Source organism: Pseudoliparis swirei, chromosome 6 (genome assembly GCF_029220125.1).
Source record: "Pseudoliparis swirei isolate HS2019 ecotype Mariana Trench chromosome 6, NWPU_hadal_v1, whole genome shotgun sequence".
Taxonomy (NCBI): Eukaryota; Metazoa; Chordata; class Actinopteri; order Perciformes; family Liparidae; genus Pseudoliparis; species Pseudoliparis swirei.
In genome coordinates, this window is record NC_079393.1 from 28,103,912 (window position 1) to 28,118,181 (window position 14,270).

The 14,270-nt window shown below is 46.7% G+C and overlaps 1 pseudogene; it reads left to right on the forward strand.

Moving 5' to 3' along the window:
• Nucleotides 1–5,071: 5,071 nt before the first annotated feature.
• Nucleotides 5,072–11,216, forward strand: LOC130194830 (olfactomedin-like; annotated as a pseudogene).
• Nucleotides 11,217–14,270: the final 3,054 nt, after the last annotated feature.

Consider the following 14,270-nt stretch of genomic DNA (forward strand, 5'->3'; position numbering starts at 1 on the left):
CATTTGATCCAGAACCCTCATCAGGCCGATGATGCAACATTCATAATGGCTCCACAAGCAGAGTCACATGTTCTGGTTGTTCCAGTTGAAGTGGAAGAGAAGTGCAAAGGGAACAGTCTGGAGCGTACCCGTGGAGGCCGGCTGGGCTCGGCGACGTGGTCAGTCCGTTGGTGCACTGGTCCAGGTCTCTCCTCAGACGCTGGTTGGTTTGTTGCGTGGTCACCACCCGCATGGTGTCGTACGCCTCCAGCTCCGTCAGCGCTGCTTTCAGGTTCTCCAACTAGCAGAACAGACACTTTGTTTTCTCCAACGCAGAATCACCTCAGAGGAACTGGAGCGGCTCACACATGGACAACAGAACTAATCAAACACACCTGGTCAGGTCGCTTTGGTATCAGAACCGGTTCAAAACGCAAGGTGACAGTCACAGGACTACGTCGTTCTGCCCTGACGGTGTGAGCTGTTGTATCAGAACCAGATGAGCTGAAGCGATGCATTCAAGGTCCCCACGGTGCTCTGCAGCAGGATGTACGTTCCTTCATTTGTCTTACATTTAGTTTCACGACGTTTCATGTGGGATCCGTTCACGTTGCTCTGTTTTGGTGTTGGAACTTTTGTATAAAAAAAAATGTCAATGGATTTTACCCACCCTTGTGGGCGGGGCTTAATTGGTTTCCCACATTGAACCTTATTTTGGAAAAGATATGTACTATTTCAAAACGGAGAGAGACAACAAATAATGTTGTACCCAGTTTGAGTGCTGACTACGTCACGCTGACTACGTCACGCTAACTACGTCACGCTGACTACATCACGCTGACTACGTCACGCTAACTACGTCACGCTGACTACGTCACGCTGACTACGTCACGCTGACTACATCACGCTGACTACGTCACGCTAACTACGTCACGCTGACTACGTCACGCTGACTACGTCACGCTGACTACATCACGCTGACTACGTCACGCTACCTACGTCACGCTGACTACGTCACGCTAACTACATCACGCTGACTACATCACGCTGACTACGTCACGCTAACTACGTCACGCTGACTAGATAGATAGATAGATAGATAGATATATACTTTATTAATCCCCAAGGGGAAATTTGTCGAGTCAGTAGCAGCAACACACAAGAATAAAAACCAAAACACAAAATATAAGAAGGGTTAGGTGATCTGGCAAGGTGAACTGTTGTAGAGCCTCATAGCGTCGGCAGGAATGTTCTCCTGTATCTCTCCTTGTGGCAGCGGAGCGTGAGGAGACGCCTGGAAAGTACTCCTCTGTCCCTGTAAGAGGGGGTGGAGAAGGTGGTCCGGGTTGTCCAATATGGACACCAGTTTCTTCAACGTCCTCCTCTCCACCACCTGTTCCAGGTGCTCCAGCTGGCAGCCGATGATGGAGCCAGCCTTCCTAACCAGTTTGTTAAGACGGCTGGTGTCACTGCTCCGATGCTGCTCCCCCAGCAGACAATGGCAAAGTGCAGCACACTGGCCATAACCGACTGGTAGAACAACTCCAACATCTTGCTGCACACGTTGAAGGATCAAGCTTTCTCAGGAAAAGAGTCGACTCATCCCCTTCTTGTACACAGCGTTGATGTTGGCCTTCCAGTTCAGTCGGCTGTCGATGGAGACGCCCAGGTACTTGTACTCCTCCACCATGTCCACGTCCACTCCCAGGACACTCAGAGGTGTAGAGCTGTCGCCTTCCTGAAGTCCACCACCATCTCTCTGGTCTTGGCCACGTTCAGCCGCAGGTGGTTCTCATCGGCCCACTTTACAAAGTCACTCACCACTGCCCTGTACCTCCTCCCGTCCATCCCTAATACACCCGACCACTGCAGAATCATCAGAGTACTTCTGCAGATGGCATGACTCCGTGTTGTACTGGAAGTCACTGACTATGTCACGCTAACTACGTCACGCTAACTACGTCACGCTGACTACGTCACGCTAACTACATCACGCTAACTACGTCACGCTGACTACGTCACGCTGACTACGTCACGCTAACTACGTCACGCTGACTACGTCACGCTGACTACGTCACGCTAACTACGTCACGCTAACTACGTCACGCTGACTACGTCACGCTGACTACATCACGCTGACTACGTCACGCTAACTACATCACGCTAACTACGTCACGCTGACTACGTCACGCTAACTACGTCACGCTAACTACGTCACGCTGACTACGTCACGCTGACTACGTCACGCTGACTACATCACGCTGACTACGTCACGCTGACTACGTCACGCTGACTACGTCACGCTAACTACGTCACGCTGACTACGTCACGCTGACTACGTCACGCTGACCACGCCACGCCACTTCACGCCACGCCTGACCACGCCACGCTGACTACGCCACGCTGACCACGCCACGCAACCACGCCACACTGACTACATCACGCTGACCACGCCACGCTGACCACGCCACGCTGACCACGTCACGCTGACCACGCCACGCTAACCACGCCACGCCTGACCACGCCACGCTGACCACGCCACGCTGACTACGTCACGCTGACTACGTCACGCTAACTACGTCACGCTAACTACGTCACGCTGACTACGTCACGCTAACTACGTCACGCTAACTACGTCACGATGACTACTCAACGCTGACTATGTTAGACTGACTATGTTTGGCTGACTACGTCACGCTAACTACGTCACGCTGACTACGTCACGCTAACTATGTCACGCTAACTACGTCACGCTGACTACGTCACGCTAACTATGTCACGATGACTACTCAACGCTGACTATGTTAGACTGACTACGTTTGGCTGACTACGTCACGCTAACTACGTCACGCTGACTACGTCACGCTGACTACGTCACGCTAACTACGTCACGCTAACTACGTCACGCTAACTACGTCACGATGACTACTCAACGCTGACTATGTTAGACTGACTACGTTTGGCTGACTACGTTAGGCTAACTATGTCACGCTGACTACGTCACGCTGACTACGTCATTCCATCTAAACTTTGAGCAGATGTTCCCACGGCTGCCTTCTTCCACGACGCCACTCTCGGACCGCCTACCTGTTGGGTGGCGTTGGCAGTGAGGCTCCGATGGCCAGAGGTGGCGCTCTTGAGCCTGGCTACGAGCTGGTTGATCTGCGCCAGCTCGTTCTCCACCACCTGCAGGCTGATGACCCCGTAGAGCTGCCCGTCGTCCTCCCTCTCCAGCGTGGACACGTCCTCCTGCAGCTGGGGCAGCCGGCGCTGCAGAGCCAGCAGCAGGAGGTCCAGCTCGGACACCTGCAGGCGGGACACACGTCTTTATTATTACCATGTCGGTTTGCTGGCTCACTTTTTTAAATGTAGTTTTCAACAACATAACAATATGTATTTTTTATACAGTCACTTTCTCTGTCAATGTTCCAGTTGTATGTCTTGGTACACGTGATATTCAGGGAACAACACACAAAGAACAACAAACATCCAATGGTGCTCACTTTAGGAAAAAAAGAAGAGGAGAAATAAGGATAATAATGAATAGATTGCAATTATTTAATTAAAATAAAACGGATGATAATAATGGATGCATGAATGAATGAAATTAAATTAAATTAAAATTAAATAAAAAATAAAGGATGAAATTATTAAACTGAATGAAATAAATATAATAAATAATTGAAATAAGAATTGTCCACTCCTGATATTTGATAGATATCCCAATGATGATAGTGTTTTTGACGGCTGGTTTAGGGAACAACTTTCCTTCTGTGGGGTGATGTCGCTGTTGCATTTGGATGCCCCGTCCTCCACCGCCTGCAGTCTGTCTCGAGGGAACATCTTCTCTGAAGACGTCAACTCACACTCACACTCGCTGGAAGGCGCCTGGAAGTTAAAACACACCTGGTTAGAAATAAATATGAATACATTTAAGATAAGTAATTACATTTTGAAAGAGTTGTCGTTACCTGTTGGCCGAGGGCGAGCAGAGCGCATAGCAGGAGGGTCACAGCCAGCTTCATGGTGCGTCTGAGCGGACCAGCAGCTTACCAGCACTGACCACTGACCTCCCCCACTGACCACTGACCTCCCCCACTGACCACTGACCTCCCCCACTGACCAGTCACCTCCCCCACTGACCAGTCACTGACCACGTCCTCCAGAGAGGGCTCACTTCCTCTGAAAAAAATGGTTCTCTAAAGGCTTTGAAGAACCATCACGTACTGGAGAACCATTCTTCCATTTAAGACACCTTTATAAGTTCTTTAAAGAACTCTTTCGGAAATGGTTCTTAAATGAACCCTGGTTTGAAAAGTTCTCTGTGGAACCAGAAATGGTTCTTCTATGGCGTCACTCTGAAGAACCATTTTACCTGAGTCCACCTGAGTTTACCTGAGTCGTGGTCCAATGAGCAGCGTGGAGCGTTTAATTATATTTAGTATTGTTATATATTTGGTATAGGCAGTTTATTTGTGCCGTCGTCGGGCAACAATTTCCTAACGACCTTTTGACCTTATCATTAAGTCCTCAGCACAGAACAGCGTCGCTGTCAGAAGTTATTTCCTCACGTGAAAGGGAAGTGGCGACTGGTATCGTAACTTCGGGGTTTCAGGACGGCGTTCAGGAACAGGAAGTGAGCGCTCCGTACTCACGGAGTTCCCAGGTTCTCACACCAGCGGGCCCTCATTGTGCAATCAAAATATAGGCTTTATTCAATTTGTTCAAGCAATAAATATAGACCTAATTACAGAGTACATTAAAAAAATATTTGTTAAGGACACAACAAAGAGGAATTAAAAAGAAACAAAAATTAACATATATAATGATGTGCAGTGACTACCACTGTCACCTCACAGGAAGAGGAGAATGATAATAATAATAATAATTCATATTATTATTATAATTATAATTATAATAAAATAATAATTATAATAACATAATAATTATAATAAAATTATAATCATTATAATAAAATTATAACCCTAACCTTTGAGCTGAGTGACATGACGCTGTGTTTTTTTTTAACATGAGACACATTGCAGGCGTTGCAAAGGGGAAATGATGACCGCCGGGGGGAAGTGCTGAATGGATCTGACCCGCTGTGAAAGTCCACAGTTTCACATCCCGGGGTGGTCCAGGACGCGTGGCGAGGGTCATCTGAGAGGAGAGGAGGCGACTTCAGTCCTCCACACATCCGTCCAGCTGCCAACATGCTGCTGCTGCTGCTGCTGCTGCTCTCCTCCACGCCTGCGGTGGGTTGGATGTCCTCCTCGAGGAGAAGCTTCTCTCTCCTGAGGGCCTCGTGGAGACGTCCTCAGTGTTCTGTGTCTCCTGCAGGTGGACGCCCAGCGGCTGTCGGGTCGGAGGAAGGACGGCGCGTGTGTGTGCCAGGTGAACCCGGATGTGTGGCGCTTCCCCGCCGCCGGCTACGCCGCCGCGCTGAGCCAGGTCCAGTCCTGTGAGGCCTCCCTGAGCCGCCTGCAGGACCAGGTGAGTCATGCACGCCGTATGAATACAGCCTCCACAGGTCAGCACTTCTGCAGAGATGCCACTCTAATGTGTATACATTTCTAGAAGCTCCGCCTCACCACTAAGAGGACCATGAGGCCCCGGTGCCTGATATGTCTCTTTAGTGGAGCTCCATCTCTCTGGTTTTGTGTCTCTTTGTAAACATGTTTTGCCTCTTCGTTGTTGTTTGTGGTCGTTTTGTGTCTCTTATTGTTGTTTTATATTTCTTTGTGGTCATTTTGTGTCCGTGGTTGTTTCGTATCTCTTTGTAATTGTTTTGCATGACTTTGTACTCTTTGTGTTTTTAAGTTTCTTTTCAGTCATTTTGCATGTCTTTATAGTTGTTTTGCTACATGTTGTATTTTCTTCGGTCTTAATAGTTGTTTTCTATGTCTTTATAGTTGTGTTTTGTCTTTATAGTTGTTTTGTGTCTTTATGGTTGTTTTCTATTTCTTAATAGTTGTTTTGCATGTTTTAATAGTTGTTTTCTATTTCTTAATAGTTGTTTTGCAACACATTGTAGTTGTTTTGTGTGTCTTAATAGTTGTTTTTTATGTCTTTATAGTTGTTTTGCTACATGATGTCGTTGTTTTGTGTGTCTTAATAGTTGTTTTCTATGTCTTTCTAATGGTTTTCTATGTCTTTATAGTTGTGTTGCAACACATTATAGTTGTTTTGTGTGTCTTTCTAATTGTTTGTTGTGGTCATTTGGAGTCTCTTCCTGGTTTGTATTGTTCTCTTTGGGACATTTTGGAGCTGAAGGTCTCTGAAGCCCATCCATGGGGACACAATGGAAATGAGGAAAAGAACATTTCAGAATTCTTGAACCTGGAATCCTGAAAGGCATGCAGGGTGTCTGTGCTCCTGCAGGTGGCGCTGTCCAGCAGGCGGCTCCCTGCGGTCGAGGCTCTGATCAAGAACGTGACGAAGCGGCTGGAGCCTCACCGGTACCTCCACGACCGGGGCCTGTACACCGGCTTGCCTCTGCGCCTGCTGGGCCAGGAGCTCAGCCGGCTGGAGGCGGACATCGGCGCCATCCACAGCCAGATCAACAACCGCCTGACCACCAAGCTCTCCAACGAGGTAGAGCCTCGTGTCCCAGAGCGATGCCCGGGTGACAGGAAGTGGAACTCAGCCAATATCACACGACACAGCAAAGAACAACGTGATATCAATACGAACGCTGAGCATCGCTACAAAACAGAAAATTAATAACAAACGTTAAAGACCCAACTGAAATATAGTGACGCATCAAGAGAATTCAAACGACCATATGAAGAAATATTATTTTAAATCTTTTAAGACCATGGACAGATCAAAGATTACTCAAAGCACACACTAATAATGTAGTAATCTATGGTCCAGCCCATAGAACCATAAGCACATCATCTGTAATTCTAAAATAAATTATTCTAAATAACTTAACACAGGTTGGACATGTCATTCAAAGCTAAAAGCTGGTGTGATACAAAAATGAAATGTTTACAATAGTTTGTGTAGGTGTGTATTACTTTAGCAAGACATGTAAGATATTTAGTATTTTGCATGTATCTCTTAACAAAGAGATGTTTGTTTAACTGTGTGTGTGTGTGTGTGTGTGTGTGTGTGTGTGTGTGTGTGTGTGTGTGTGTGTGTGTGTGTGTGTGTGTGTGTGTGTGTGTGTGTGTGTGTGTGTGTGTGTGTGTGTGTGTGTGTGTGTGTGTTAGATGGGTAAACTGCGTACATCTGTAGACAGGATGAAGATGTGGGACACGATCAACATGAAGACCGTCAAAGAGAAGCTCCGTGAAGAACGACGCCGAGTCCTGCAAGACCATCCCAGAGACTTCAGAGCAAGCACGTGTGTGTGTGTGTGTGTGTGTGTGTGTGTGTGTGTGTGTGTGTGTGTGTGTGTGTGTGTGTGTGTGTGTGTGTGTGTGTGTGTGTGTGTGTGTGTGTGTGTGTGTGTGTGTGTAAACTGTAATAAAGGCTCTCAGGAAAACATTGACCTCCAGCAGAATAACATGTTTCCTATCAACATTGCACAGTGCAGTAGTGATTAATAAAATGAATAGAAAATGCAATTTATTTGGTATTTATATCAACTGAAGAATCAGATCTGAGGTGTTGACTAAATCCCCAGAATGTGAAACTTGTTCTGTCAGCTAAATGTAGATCTGGTGTCCAAGAAAGTGTTATTTTAACTCTAAATCTGTCCTTCTGTACACATTACATCTATTGCACCTGTCCATCCTGGAGAGGATCCTCCTCTTTGCTCCCCTGCAGGTTTCTTCCTTTTTCCCCTGAAGGGTTATTTGGGAGTTTTCCTGGTCCGATGTGAGGTTTTGGGGCAGGATGTCTATGTGTACAGATTGTAAAGCACTCCGAGACAAATTTGTAATTTGTGAAATTGGGCTATACAAATAAATTGAATTGAATTGAATTGAATTCCTCAAACCAGTTTGTCATGAATGTCCTTTTTCATAAATTTCCCATTCATTACCTCAGGCACATTTCATTATAGACCGACATTATTTGGGTAAGCTGGCTGTCAATTATTATTATAACGTTATTAATACGATCTTATAAGAATATATACGCTAGCCTCAGGAAAAAAAGCCTTGACAAAGTTTATTTATACACGGGCGATTCATTGGCTACCTCTGTCCGGACGTTGGCTACTTGTGTCCCGGTGTTGGCTACCTCTATCCTGGTGTTGGCTACCTCTATCCTGGTGTTGGCTACCTCTATCCCGGTATTGGCTACCTCTATCCCGGTGTTGGCTACCTCTATCCCGGTGTTGGCCACCTCTATCCCGGTGTTGGCTACCTCTATCCTGGTGTTGGCTACCTCTATCCTGGTGTTGGCTACCTCTATCCCGGTGTTGGCTACCTCTATCCTGGTATTGGCTACCTCTATCCCGGTATTGGCTACCTCTATCCCGGTGTTCGCTACCTCTATCCCGGTGTTGGCTACCTCTATCCTGGTGTTGGCTACCTCTATCCTGGTGTTGGCTACCTCTATCCCGGTGTTGGCTACCTCTATCCTGGTGTTGGCTACCTCTATCCCAGTGTTGGCCACCTCTATCCCGGTGTTGGCTACCTCTATCCTGGTGTTCGCTACCTCTATCCCGGTGTTGGCTACCTCTATCCTGGTGTTGGCTACCTCTATCCCGGTATTGGCAACCTCTATCCTGGTATTGGCTACCTCTATCCCAGTGTTGGCCACCTCTATCCCGGTGTTGGCTACCTCTATCCTGGTGTTGGCTACCTCTATCCTGGTGTTGGCTACCTCTATCCTGGTGTTGGCTACCTCTATCCCGGTGTTGGCTACCTCTATCCTGGTGTTGGCCACCTCTATCCTGGTGTTGGCTACCTCTATCCTGGTGTTGGCTACCTCTATCCTGGTGTTGGCTACCTCTATCCCGGTATTGGCTACCTCTATCCCGGTGTTGGCTACCTCTATCCTGGTGTTGGCTACCTCTATCCCGGTGTTCGCTACCTCTATCCTGGTGTTGGCTACCTCTATCCCGGTGTTCGCTACCTCTATCCTGGTGTTGGCTACCTCTATCCTGGTGTTGGCTACCTCTATCCCGGTGTTCGCTACCTCTATCCTGGTGTTGGCTACCTCTATCCTGGTGTTGGCTACCTCTATCCTGGTGTTGGCTACCTCTATCCCGGTGTTGACTACCTCTATCCTGGTGTTGGCTACCTCTATCCCGGTGTTCGCTACCTCTATCCTGGTGTTGGCTACCTCTATCCCGGTGTTCGCTACCTCTATCCTGGTGTTGGCTACCTCTATCCCGGTATTGGCTACCTCTATCCCGGTGTTCGCTACCTCTATCCTGGTGTTGGCTACCTCTATCCCGGTGTTCGCCACCTCTATCCTGGTGTTGGCTACCTCTATCCCGGTGTTGGCCACCTCTATCCTGGTGTTGGCTACCTCTATCCTGGTGTTGGCTACCTCTATCCCGGTATTGGCTACCTCTATCCCGGTGTTGGCTACCTCTATCCTGGTGTTGGCTACCTCTATCCCGGTGTTCGCTACCTCTATCCTGGTGTTGGCTACCTCTATCCCGGTGTTCGCTACCTCTATCCTGGTGTTGGCTACCTCTATCCTGGTGTTGGCTACCTCTATCCCGGTGTTCGCTACCTCTATCCTGGTGTTGGCTACCTCTATCCTGGTGTTGGCTACCTCTATCCTGGTGTTGGCTACCTCTATCCTGGTGTTGGGTACCTCTATCCCGGTGTTGGCTACCTCTATCCTGGTGTTGGTTACCTGTGTCCCGGTGTTGGCTGCCTGTGTCCCGGTGTTGACTACCTGAACTCACATCTTCATGTCTCTGTTTCCAGGCCGGGACCGGCACTGCCTCAAGGGCCTGATCTCCAACATCAGCGCTCCGGTCCTGACAAAGGTCAGTCCCTACGGGAAGACCTTCACCTCCGGGTCCTGGGGCCAACAGGCCCAGATGGGCCGTGAGGGCCAGAAGACCAGCTACTGGGTCCAGCCTCTCCTCAACAGCCACATATGGGGCAACACCCTGCGCCTGTACCAGACCTACGAAGACTTCATGGCGTCCGCCAACCACAAGGACTTCGCCGTGGCTCCGTCCTACACTCACGCCAACGCCATCGAGGGTCCCAGTGGCGTTCTGCATGGCGACGCGCTGTACTACCACTGCGCCCGCTCTGCCGACGTCTGCCGCTACGACCTGAGCAGCAACGCCGTCCACCGGGTGACGCTCCCCGGCGTCGGCGTGGGATTCAAAAACAACTTCCCGTACTGCTACTCGACTGCCGAGCCAACAGCGGCGTGGGCGTGGAGGCGGACGAGTCGGGACTGTGGGTCCTGTACGCCACCGTCGGTAACCACGGTAATCTGGTGGTGAGCCGGCTGGTTTGGGACGGCGAGGCCGAGATCAACGCCAACTCAGGACGTGGGAGACCAGGCTGTTCAAGAAGCGGTGAGCAACGCGTTCGTGGTGTGGCGTGCTCGCACGCGATGCGTGGACGAGTTCCAGGAGGAGGTGTTCTATGCCTTCGACACGGCGACGGGCAAAGAGGACAACGCTGGCTCTGCCGCTGGAGAAGGTGAAGAAGGGCGTGGCCAGCCTGAGCTACAACCCCACCAACAGGCAGATCTACATGTACAACGGGGTACCTGCTGGCCTACCAGGCCCACTTCACCTGATCGGACCGCTAGACGTTCTGAAATACCAAATGTACAAAGGGCCGATCACTTCATACACGGAAAAGTAGTGGTTCTTAAATATGGTTCTCTAAAGAACCCTGGTTTGAAAGGTCCATTGTGGAACCAGAAATGGTGTTTGAAAGAACCATTTGTTGAAGGTTCTTTGAGGCACTTTTATAGGTTCTTTGAAGAACTCTTTAAGGACATGGGTCTCTAAAGAACCCTTTTTTGAAAGGTTCTCTGTGGAACCAGAAACGGTGCCTTAAAAACATTTTTTTAAAGGTTCTTTGAGACACCTTTATTGGTTCTTTGAAAAACTTGTTTAGGACATGGTTCTTTAAAGAACCCTGGTTTGAAAGGTTCTTTGTGGAACCAGAAATGGTTCTTCTATGGCATCACTCTGAAGAACCATTTTCGGTTCCAGATGGACCCTCCATTGTTCTGTGTGTATTGTTAGAATGTGTGGGGTATATCACAAACTGTTGGAACACTTGTTTTTGTAATGAAATACAAAATGTCATGAAGCTGGAAAATCTCAAATAAATACTATAATAATTTTTGACGGGTACTTTTTCCAAAAACACGCATCGTCTTTATGGGGTTTGGTGTGTCAGGGCTCTGGTTTCGCTGGGCAGCTCTGTGAAAATCTACTAATCATGAAAAATAATTAACAGAAAATGCCTTCACTTCAATAAATTAAACATAAATGTGCTTCATGAATAAATTGCCATTTCCAGCAGAAGTCTGCGGTGTCTCAACACACTGATGGCACAGAGGAGCAACTCACCACGACTCAGAGAGAGTAAGAGATTTATTAATGTTGTAAACATTAATGATAATTAAAACACCAAGCAAAATCTGACAAATGTATATGTTTAGGATCTTTTTGCAGTTTGGATAACACAACTCGAACCAGCATGCGTATGTGATCTAAGCATGGCGTGGCAGTACTGGTGGAACCCAGCAGGGGGCAGTGTGATGTCACACAGAACACAGCAGGCCAGATGTTTCCCCTCTCGGCAGGCTGCCTGTCAGACACACCCAGAGCTCTGGTCACATGATGACAGACCGGCTGCACGTGTAAAGAAGCCAAACAGCAGCCGACCTCAGGCCCGACCTCCGGCTGCTCGCCATGCGGTCGGGATGATTTCATATTTCTGTGAGGGGAAAATAGAGCGGGCATGTTCTGTAATGACATGTCTGGGACACTGGGACAGTTATGGTAACGTTTAGGCTCAGAGTTCTTCGGACATGTCAGTCACTGGAACATTGGGATGAAGAAGCTAAAGTTAAACCAGATTACAAAAATATGTTCATATACACATTGTAGCATCTCTCCATCGATCCCACTGGATGTGATCCCAGAAATGTGCTTCCAAAATTCATGACCTGAGATAAAAGTGATGGGTCTCTGACTTCATTTCCAACCATCACCAGGTCTTGTACCTGAGAAATGAATAAACATTCCAATCAGCCTCCGCTCTACTTTGTGTTTAGTGCTGATGTTTATGCATGTGTGAGCATGATATATATAAGGTTAACATTACCATCATAAACAGGGGACTGAAGAGCAATAACGTTCTGCTTTTAAATATAAAATAAAAAGAAATGAAAGAAATGGTGTCAGGTTGCCAAACATATCAATGTTTCTTAAATTAACTCGGTTATGACTCCGTCTCTTAAATTAGAGTTTCTTTTAAGTCGTCTTGTTTTATTTTTGTATATTATTTATTAGTTATTATTTAATTATAATAATTAATAATTATATTGATTCATTTATTATATTTATTCCTGTGTTGTCCATGTCACTCTCGAAAAAGAGATCTTTAATCTCAATGGGATTCAGCTCGTTAAATAAAGGTTTAAATTAATAAAAATGGGCCTCAATCGAGCATATCATTTGATTTCTGCCGTTCAAATAATAGGCTAACATAAATGTATTCTTATTGTATAAGGAAACCATGATGTATTTAGAATGACTATCGGTGCGATTGTTCAACACGACGATATCAGTGTGAACGTCTTAAATGATCTGACGTCCCGTTACAGGACGTCTTCTACATGGAACCATATCTCACATATTCCGGTTCCTTCTCTGAGAGTTTCTACTCTTATGAGTGACTTTCCTTCATCGAGGACGTAGGGATCAGAAGGTTTCATGTAAAAAATAAATAAACCTCTCTTATCAGCTTGAAACTCCGGCTGCTGCAGAGGAGAGTCCACGCTCACCAGAGGCTGTAAATATGATTCATATGTAAATTCACTGGGTGGTAATCTCGCTCTAGAACTGGTATAATAAGTTGTATGATTGACGTCTCTGTGAACGTTTGAATATGTGAGCGGTGTCCACTGATAAGAGGGATTATAATCCTCCTTCTCATTTGATTGGACCTTTAACAAGTGGGCGGTGGCTCCACGCACACACCCCCTGGTCGCTTAATGTCGATTTTATTGGTTGAATTTGGTCATTTGGAGGGTTTAGAGAAAGAAATGACTTTTGTATTTGATATTTAAATAAGGATAATATACATTTACATGTATTCAAATGGTGTGCTCTAAAAAGGTTCATCTTGACTATAATCATGTGTGTCTCTCATCTCCACGGCTTCATTCCGAATAAATAAATAAAATAAACTGAGTTGAATTAAATAAAACCTTGAACCTTGAAAAAACGAATGAGGGCTCCATGTGATGATGTTGCGAGTCTGACAGAGCTCTCACTCATCTCTGCAGTGAGGGTTAATACGATTATAGGAGTGCTACACTTGATTAACATGGGTGAATGAATGTGTGTGTGTGTGTGTGTGGTCTTGTTTTACCCAGGCTGTGGGGACATTAATCTGATTACACGTGTCACGTGGGGACCGCCTTCCTTATGGGGACATAGTGCACGTCACCATGAATTTAAATCATTATCATTGAGTGTAAATACTTGGTTTAAGCAGAGCTTTCGTGAAAGGATACGAATGTAATTAAATGTAATGTCCCCAGGCTGCTGTCATGCGGTCAGATGTGATTACAAGCTAAGCTCCAGTTTGGAGGCATTTAGCCATCTGAGCTTCATGACCAGGGGTCCCCAAGCTTCTTCCTGTGAGGGCCACATCACTGTCCCCTTCTCTGATGGGGGCGGGGTCAGTTTGTACCAGAAAAAGTGTGACTAAATGTAAACATGTATTGTTTTCCAGAAAGACACATAACCAAATATTAATAACCCTTTCCGGGATCTTCACAGAAAAAAAAAGTCAGGAAATAAATAACACTATTTCTGAAATAAATAATAACCAAATACCCCTCTCTGGGTTCTTCACAGAAAAAAAGTTTATTGAACATTTGCTTTTTGTCTTTTGTGTTCTTTGTGTTTTGTTCTTTGTGGCCCCGGTACATTTATTACATTATTATCCACGTAATCCGCTTTCCTGATGTTGTGTATGTGCGCACACAAGACAAGGAAGAACACTGATGTCATCACTTGTAATGCCCTAAAGACGACACTGTGGTGACACCGAACTCAGGGATGACGCTCACTGATTGTAAAGATTTTAAAGATTGTAAAAGTAAGACTCACTAGAACACCGAGGACGACTTCATCCGTGGACATCACGGGTTCTCTT